Consider the following 8,267-nt stretch of genomic DNA (forward strand, 5'->3'; position numbering starts at 1 on the left):
TGGGGCCCGCGCGGGGGGGCCGCAGGAAGTGCCGCCCCGCGCCCACGCGACACATCCAGCGCGAAGCACAGCGCCGCGGCCGGCGGTCAGTCACGAGCGAGCCTGTAGCGCACTTGTGCGGGAGGTGAGGAACCTGGGCCCAGGGCACTGTTGAGTCTGAGGGCGTTCCCGCCCTCCCGGGAGAGCGATGCAAACACAAGCCCCCTCCTTCCCTCCTGGTAAAGCTCTGCCCCTGCAAAAAGGGCCGGGTTTTGAAATGAGAGAGTAGACAAGTGAGGGCAATCTCCTGTGAACAACCCAGGGCTGTTTATGAATTGCTCGTTAAAAAAATCTTTGGACAAAAGCTGCACAATCTGCCTTGGGAACTGGGACTGGAACCCAGCAGACATCCCTCCTTGCAACAGAGCACCCCCACCCTGGGCCATGTTCCCTCCGGCTTTCTCTCCCTCTCTCTGACTCTGTGAATCTGTTTTCCCCCCCTGCACAGTGGCCCAGCCTTAACAGGAATGGTGGAAAGATCCCTAACACAGCTTTTTCTCTAGGTGGATCATAAGGGCATTCTCCTAGGAACCATTGCGTGACTTTGAACCCATTAGGTGACACCCAGGACATTTCACACAAAATATTCACGAGCCAGGGAGGTAGAAAGCAAGAGGTCAGGCAAAGTGCAATCTGACAGACAGGCCTCTGTCCTGTTGAGCAGCCTCCTAAGCACAGAAGAGCTGCTGCTTATAAACAGGCAGGACATTGGAGCCAGCCAAGGGTAGTAAGGCCACTGGCAACCAGGCCGAGTCTGGTAATTAGGGCCAGCCGAGAGCTAAAGCCCACCTCCTACCTTGACTCCTAACAGACATTCCCTGCCCTTCCCAAAGCCAAAGGAGGGCAACAGACCCAGGTCACCCTCTCCCTGGGAAAGTGTTAGTGCCAGACCTGGGAGCCCATCAAGTTGACCAAATTGGGGGAAAACCAGAGACAGAGAGGATGAGCATAGTCCACGGATGAAGGAAATCAAGAAATCAGGAAGTCACCAAGCAGGGCCACCAAAATGCACCCTAAAATTAAGAGCAATCCTAATGCCGTGGCACCACCTGATCAGCTCCCTGGTCTTCTGTAGGGGAAGTGGAGGGTCAGGTGATAGTTCCCCCTCCCTCTTGCTCAGACCCCGTCCGTAGGCCACTAACTCTCCCCGCTCACCTTGTAAGGAACTGAAGCACCTGACTTATGTTTGTGAATCCCACTCCTGGAACCAGGCACCTACAAGCAAGGCTTGGAGCTACCAAGTGTCCCCCAGCCTCTGTCCTTCTGCAGATCTGGGCCTGAGCCTTTGTATGTTAATTCTCCACCTGTAAACTGAGACTAACACCTCAGCCCTGCTCTCCTATGTCCTGCCACGCAGGCTGATTGTGAGGCAAAACACATTAAGGTGTGCGAAGCACACAGCTCTCTTGGTAACAGAACCATGTTAGCACCATCAGCAGAGATCTACGCTGGAGCCTTGGAACTACTTCAAGCGTGCGAGCCAGTCAGAAACTGCCATGACGTCCTCCCCAACAGTGTTACTGTCAATAATCTGCAAAATCTTGCCCCCTTCATAAAACACCTTTACTTTTCTGTGCATCACCTCCAGTCAGTATTCATCTCATGTGGGACTGCCAGAGCTGGGGGAATTGTTCACTGCATACACCTTCACTAAACTGTGGTCTTTTTTCTCTCAATTGCCAACTCTGTTTCTCACTGTCTGACCAGCTATAAGAGGTGCATAAAACAGCTGGAGTGGAATATCTCAAGCTTTTCAATACAAACTCTTGTCACCTCTCTTCCACATAGTCTGACGTGCTCATAAATTCTTTCATCCATGACCATGACTTGCTTTAGCAGTATTTCATGCTCTGAAGCCCAGTCATAGGCCATCAAGAGAACCATTGTCTGTGAATATTCAGCAAAGCATTAACTTCCTGACCATTTTTATGCTGGTAGGCTTTGAAAACACCTTCACCAACCCAAATGAATACAAATCTATACATCTCTCTTCTGTTTTTCTTGTGCAATGGTGCTCAGAAAATACAAAGGTCTAGCTTTGCTCACAGGATGGCACCAGCAGCAGGAACTGAGCTATCCACCCTCTGGGCTCAGCTCAGGGCTGGATCCCAGTGCAATTTGATTTTGGATACTTCTATCTCTTACCACCCCGTGCTGCACCCCTGCTGCTACTGACTCTGCTCACAGCAACTTGAATGCAGTCCTGTTTTTCCTAAAGACCAATCAACAGACACCTCTCTTTTAAAGTTGCTATGGATATGTGTGTGTAACATTTTGGGCAGGGTTAAATCTTGTTACCAGCCATTCATCTAGGGCCAAATCCTGAGCTCTTTAACTATTTTTCACTCAGCCTGCTCTCAGGCCAAGCTGTCACTGACTTGACTAGGAATTGGCTTGTGAACCTTAGGACTGGCCTTTTCATAAATGCTGCTTCCCAGAAACTTGTCTGTTGCATTTTTAGCAGGACAAAATAGTCTTTTCATTGCAGAATGGCAATGTGGTAGAGTGAGGCCTGGCTCTAGGCTGGATCATTCGTTCTGTAGAACTAACTGAAATAGCTAATGCAATTACTTGATTTGAAAAGTGTATGTTTCAAGAACAATGCATCCCAGTTTTGCAGTACTGCAACACTATCTGAGGCACTCATCAGAGGTTTGGGGAACATACATAGGTCACACAGAGCGGTAAAGTCATAGCTATGCTAACATAGGACCTCATCAGATGTTTGGACAAAGCCAGGGAGTGCAAAGCTTGCAATAACTGGGAGATAAGTTAGTAGTGGTTTTTTTGTTTAACATTGTCCTGGTACATGGTAGCTCCTAGTACTAAGTAGCTGTCGATACTAGACTATTCTGGGGAGAAGCACCTCTCAGAGTCTGAATCTAGTTAAAGATCAGTCTGAGATGCAAGATGTGGACTCTCTTTTATTGGAGGTTTTCAAGAGGAGGTTGGATAAGCAATGATCTGGGATGATTTAAGAATTGCACCCTTGCATTCTTGCAGGAGCTTGGACCAGATAACCTTTGAGATCCCTTCCAACCTTTGATTCTATAATCCTGTACTGTTAGGGCCACTTTTAGCAGGTAAGCGTTACTGAAGGAAGAGTCTAAAGGACACTAACAGGGATAAGAAATCTCAGTGGAATTGCCTGCATGTGATTATGAATGCTGCAATTTCTGCACTGTAAGTAAGCCAGCAGTTATGTAATCAGCTAGTCCTGCAGCAAAGCAGTATGGGAGCTGAAAGAAGCTAGCACACTCAGCCAGCTGCAGTCCATTAGGAATGGAGAAGGCTTAGTTTATTGCATCGGGGCAGAACTGATGGCATTTGTTTGTCAAGTTATTGTTTTTTTATGGAAAATAATATATTGAAATAAACAAAAAGCATGGAAAATTTTCACTTATTTATAAAGTTTCTGGTTTTAAAACAAAACTAAAATTTTGCGCTGCAAATTTTGTTTCCTTTTGCAAAAAATAGTAATATTTACAGGTTTAGGATTTCAGAGGATTTTATCCCCTTTTTCCTATATTTTCCTGGGTGGCAGGAAATAAGGAGGGATTCTGGATCAATTGCCAAACACTTCTCACAGAAAGCTTTATGGGGAGAAAGGTTAAAATTTCAAACTTTCCTTAGGAAAGCAGCAGCCTTCTAAGACAAGCAACTTGAGGCCTATGGGCTGGATTCAGCCTCCCATGCAATTCTTCCTGGCCCGTGAAGCCCCAGGGAATTCTGCATTGATTTGGCAGTGACAGTGCAGTGGCAGTAGCGGTGGCAGAGAGAAGTGGCACCGCCTAGGTCAGAAGCACCAGTCACCCTTGGACCAAGCTGCAGCATTTCAGGCTGCTGTTTAGAAAATGTTTCTGACCCTTGCTCTAATGCAATACAGAGGACCACCTGCCATGAGGTGTGTGGACACCTCCTTTTTGTGAATCACAGCTTTGGGTTAAGCTGATGGACCTCAAGGCTGAGCAGTGGAGCTGTCCTGGGGGAATCTTTGCAGACAATCAGTTAGCAGGAGTTGCTCAACCAAGGTCATCAGGATCCTGGTCAAAAGCAGGAGCTGCTTCCATGAAACAGGTCTCTCCAGCCTGTTGTGAAAGTGCATATCTAATCTTCACTGGTCAAGGGTCTCAGTGTCTGACACTGCCTGCAGAAAAGCAAGTGGGATGCCTGGGTAATCTCAAAAAGAAACAAACATGGGTACAGGTAATACAATGACTTGGATGCCTGTGTCGCTGCTGTCCATCTCTCCTTTGGATGCCTGTGTCGCATGGACCTCTTTCCCCCCCCGCCTCACATCCCATTCATCCCCCCAAAGTGTGATGAATGCATTGCTTGAATTCACTCCAACCAGCCCAGCTGCGACAGTGGTAAGGTAGCGCACACTATTGTTCTATCCCCCCCCGGAGAGATGTGAGGTAATAACACAACAGATAAGGATCTCAGGGCAAACCAGTGTTCATCACATATCTCAGGATGGACAGGGGGTAAGACAGACAGTGGGCATAGGTGATCAGGTCACCCCAAAACAAAAGCCAAAGGGCTCTTATTGAGTAAATTTAGATTGACAGAAATACATTGCTGGAAGATGTCTCCAGAGCTCTGCTAGCCCACCCCTCCTCCAGTGCAGGTCCTGATACATTTGTCTAATATATGCAATATGGCTACACTTCAGATCAACGCAATTTACTGTAGCAGGCAACCCTCAATCCTTCTAGATTGTGTTGGATGCGTGAGAGGTCACGAAGACCTTCAATGCAGGAGTATGGAGGGGGTGGAGGCTGCCCAGACCTTCCACCCCGTGTTAGACCATTGAGACAGACTCGGAAAGGCCAGACTGGTGCCTCAGTGGGTGTGCTACATGCACATGCAGGAATCAGACCTGGGTCTCCCACATGACAGACAAGGATTCTACCACAGAACCACAGCAGCAGGGCAATGCACTGTACTTAGCAGAAGAAGACAAAGCTGACCGACTATCCCCAGGCATGCCCTAAGGACAGTGAGGTAACTGCCAACAGTTATGGGAAAGCTCAGAACGCCAAGGACTAGTTTAAGTAAGGAGATTAAACAAGCAAAGGAAAATGTATGTGGAATATGGTGGCAGAAAAGTTCTGACATTCAGATCCATGGGGCTGTGGGAAAGTGGGTGTGGGAAGCTCCTCTAAGAGTACTTAAAATTAGATTGGACAGTGCATCCTCATTTATTCTGCTGGGCTGTCTCCCATGGTAATTGGCAAGGAGATGTCAGATTGGACAAAGTCATTTAACTGATCACTTATTTCTGTCATCTGATCTTACTTAGACCCTCTAACAATGGGAGAGTACCACTGTCACCAGCCCCGGCTGTGTCTGCAGAGAAGGGCATTAGGGAACTTCCCACTCCTACTGGAGTACTTATGTAGCAAAGCCCAAACTCAGGCTGGGCGCTGATGCTTTCAGAGTTTGGTCAAGTCTAGCTGAGATAGGTCCAAAGCCCTGGCAGCCTTGCACTAGCAGTCCCGCCATGTCAGCACTGGGGTTAAACTAGTGCTAGGAGATGTGTCTTACTTCTGGTGGCTCAGGGCCAACGAGGCTGGTTTGGCATCTGAGCAAGAAGCAGAAGCAACAGTTCCACTGACTTAGGAAGGAAATTTGAGGTGTTCAGTGTTTAGCACTCGCAGCAGTCTGAAGTGTGTTAAGTGCCACAGCTATATGCAGAAAACCTCCCATGAGTCACACAGTACTTGAATGCTGCCTGGCATGCAGGGCACTGCCCACACAGTTTGTGTCGTTGGCTCCTGAACACTATTGCTACCAGACCATTATTAGCAGCAATTTGACTCTATTCTTGGCTGAAAAGGTAGCAGTGACTACTGAACTGTTGGCAGTCCTGAACCTCTGGGCAATAAAACCACCTATAAAAAGGAGATGAGTAATGGCAGCAGATAGCCCTTTTTGCCATACGAGTATTTGGAATGCAACAGGGTTTTAGAGCTCTTGTTTGCTGCCATAGTAGGCAGTGTCATGATGCATACAGTTCCAGTGTTTGGGGCTCGCAGGCCTTTGCAAATGAGAGAGAAAGAAACTGAATAACAGTTACATTATATGTCACAGGAGAAAACGCAGTCCTCTGAAATAGCTGAGCTAAGTAGAACGATGAGAGTGTTTTCACTCTGCCTTCATGGGGGACATCAGAAGTGGTGCGCCACATTTTGAGCTCATCTCATTGAAGAAACTCCATTGATTTCAGTGGTGTTATGGCAGATTAACACCAGTGTCGCATCATGTGAATCAGGCTCAGCACTGCCCTTTCCAGAATCGGTAGCCCTGTGAGCAGGAGTATTTCCTAGCAGTTAGAGCATAGAAGGGGGGTTGGGACTTGTGGATTTTACATCTGGATAGACTTCGTAAGTTTGAACTAATATTTACCTTCCTGTGGCCTCACCTTCTCCATGTGTGCAGTGGGTCTGTCTAACAGGGCATCACGAGACTTGATAAAGGAATGCCTATTAATGCCTGGAGACTCTCAGATCATAGAGAATGGGAGGAGTATGACACAAGTGGCTTAGATATGTCTTAACAACTCCAGAGGCATGAGTTTGAGGCTCCCTCTGGGCTCACGTTGAAGGCTACCTCCAGGTGACTCTGCTTTAAATGGGTCATTCAGCTGGGGAGTCTAAAGGAAATTGGCCACATCACTCATTTCTGGGTTGGTGTGATTACAAAACCTAGAATGCCTTATGCTATCCATGGGCTGCTAGGCTCAAGCAGACTATCACAACTCCAGCTTTGTACTTTGATGGCTTTTGGCAAGCCTGGAGGCCTGACATGTCTAGAACCCACCACCAAGCACAAAACTTGACAGGAAAAGGCACAGGGTAGGTGAGCCCATATAAAAAACATTGGTCAGAAGTGAACATGTTATATTGCTAGGACAGTGGCCACCAGTCTAGCTAATCTAAGCCATCATCACTGACAAGCTTGCACACAATATGGAATTGCCTCTGCAGTGCAGCTGAGTCTCTTGTAAACCTCTGAACGTATATTCCAAAAGTTACAGCTCCTGCATCCACCTACACGCTCTCTATATTCCCTTCAGCGACCATTGCACTATTCTTACCATTTTCTTCTTTCCTTTTCTTTCTTTTTTTTTTTTTTGAGCTCTTTGTTTTGGATCCCTGCATTTTCCTGCATGTAGATGCAAGTCATTGCCTTTTTGAGCTCTTTGTTTTGGATCCCTGCATTTTCCTGCATGTAGATGCAAGTCATTGCCTTTAAGAACAATACCTATTATTATACACTACAGTTAATGGGAACAATGAAAGTTCAGAGCCCAGGAGAGACTACAGTGAGGAGGTGCCCATGATGTGTCAGCCTGGGCATACGTAGAACACCTACTCTTTTTTTTGTTGCAGCAGATATGCAGAACATGAGAAAGAAAAGGTGCAGTACAAAGAAAACTTGGTTGCAGTGGTTTCAATTACATGCAAAACTCTCTGGGGATCCGTGAAGAAAAAACCCTGCAACTTCACTGTACCATTTCTTGCTAACTTTTCCAGGTGCTGTTAAGATGCTGTCAGCATGAACATTTCTTTGTCGTAGAAGAACCAAGTAGAGTTGGGAGGGAAATGGTCTCTCTGTCCTGTATTAAGTTTTGAGATTTCAGATCTTGTTTCCTGTTCCATAGTAGGGAAAAATGTCAAATTCTCAAACAATTTTCATCTGGTAAAAATTTTGGGGGAAAAAAACTGCTTGAGCCAATGTAAATGTTCTGCATAGAGAGTTTTGAGACATTTAGATTCCGTTTCTACCCCTTTTAATTAAACAATAAAAGTTTTACTACAGGAAGCTTTAAAATATAAAGCTGTTTTAAATTAGAAAAAGGCTTTTTTAAATTTAGAAAATACCAAAAGCCCAATCTGATTATTTCAAAACCATGTCCCTACTTCTGTTTGAATCAAGGCATTTCTCAAACTGTCCTTTGTCTGCAACAAGATTTGCTTTCAACAAATCTGTATTTTTTCAATGAAAAAACATTGCATGCAAAAATTCCCAGCCAAGTCAACCAGCATTAGCTACAGCAAAGCAACCACATCCCCACCACATCAGAAAGACACATTTCAAGTATCAGAATAATCAAAAGCCTACACAAGATTAACCGCCCTTTGAGCTAGGTACCCAGGTTTTGTAGCCAATGTCCCACAAAAGAATGAAGTGGCTATCATGAAGTTCAACTATTTTTTACT

Source organism: Crocodylus porosus, unplaced genomic scaffold, assembly GCF_001723895.1.
Source record: "Crocodylus porosus isolate Cpor-Errol unplaced genomic scaffold, CroPor_comp1, whole genome shotgun sequence".
Lineage (NCBI taxonomy): Eukaryota > Metazoa > Chordata > Crocodylia > Crocodylidae > Crocodylus > Crocodylus porosus.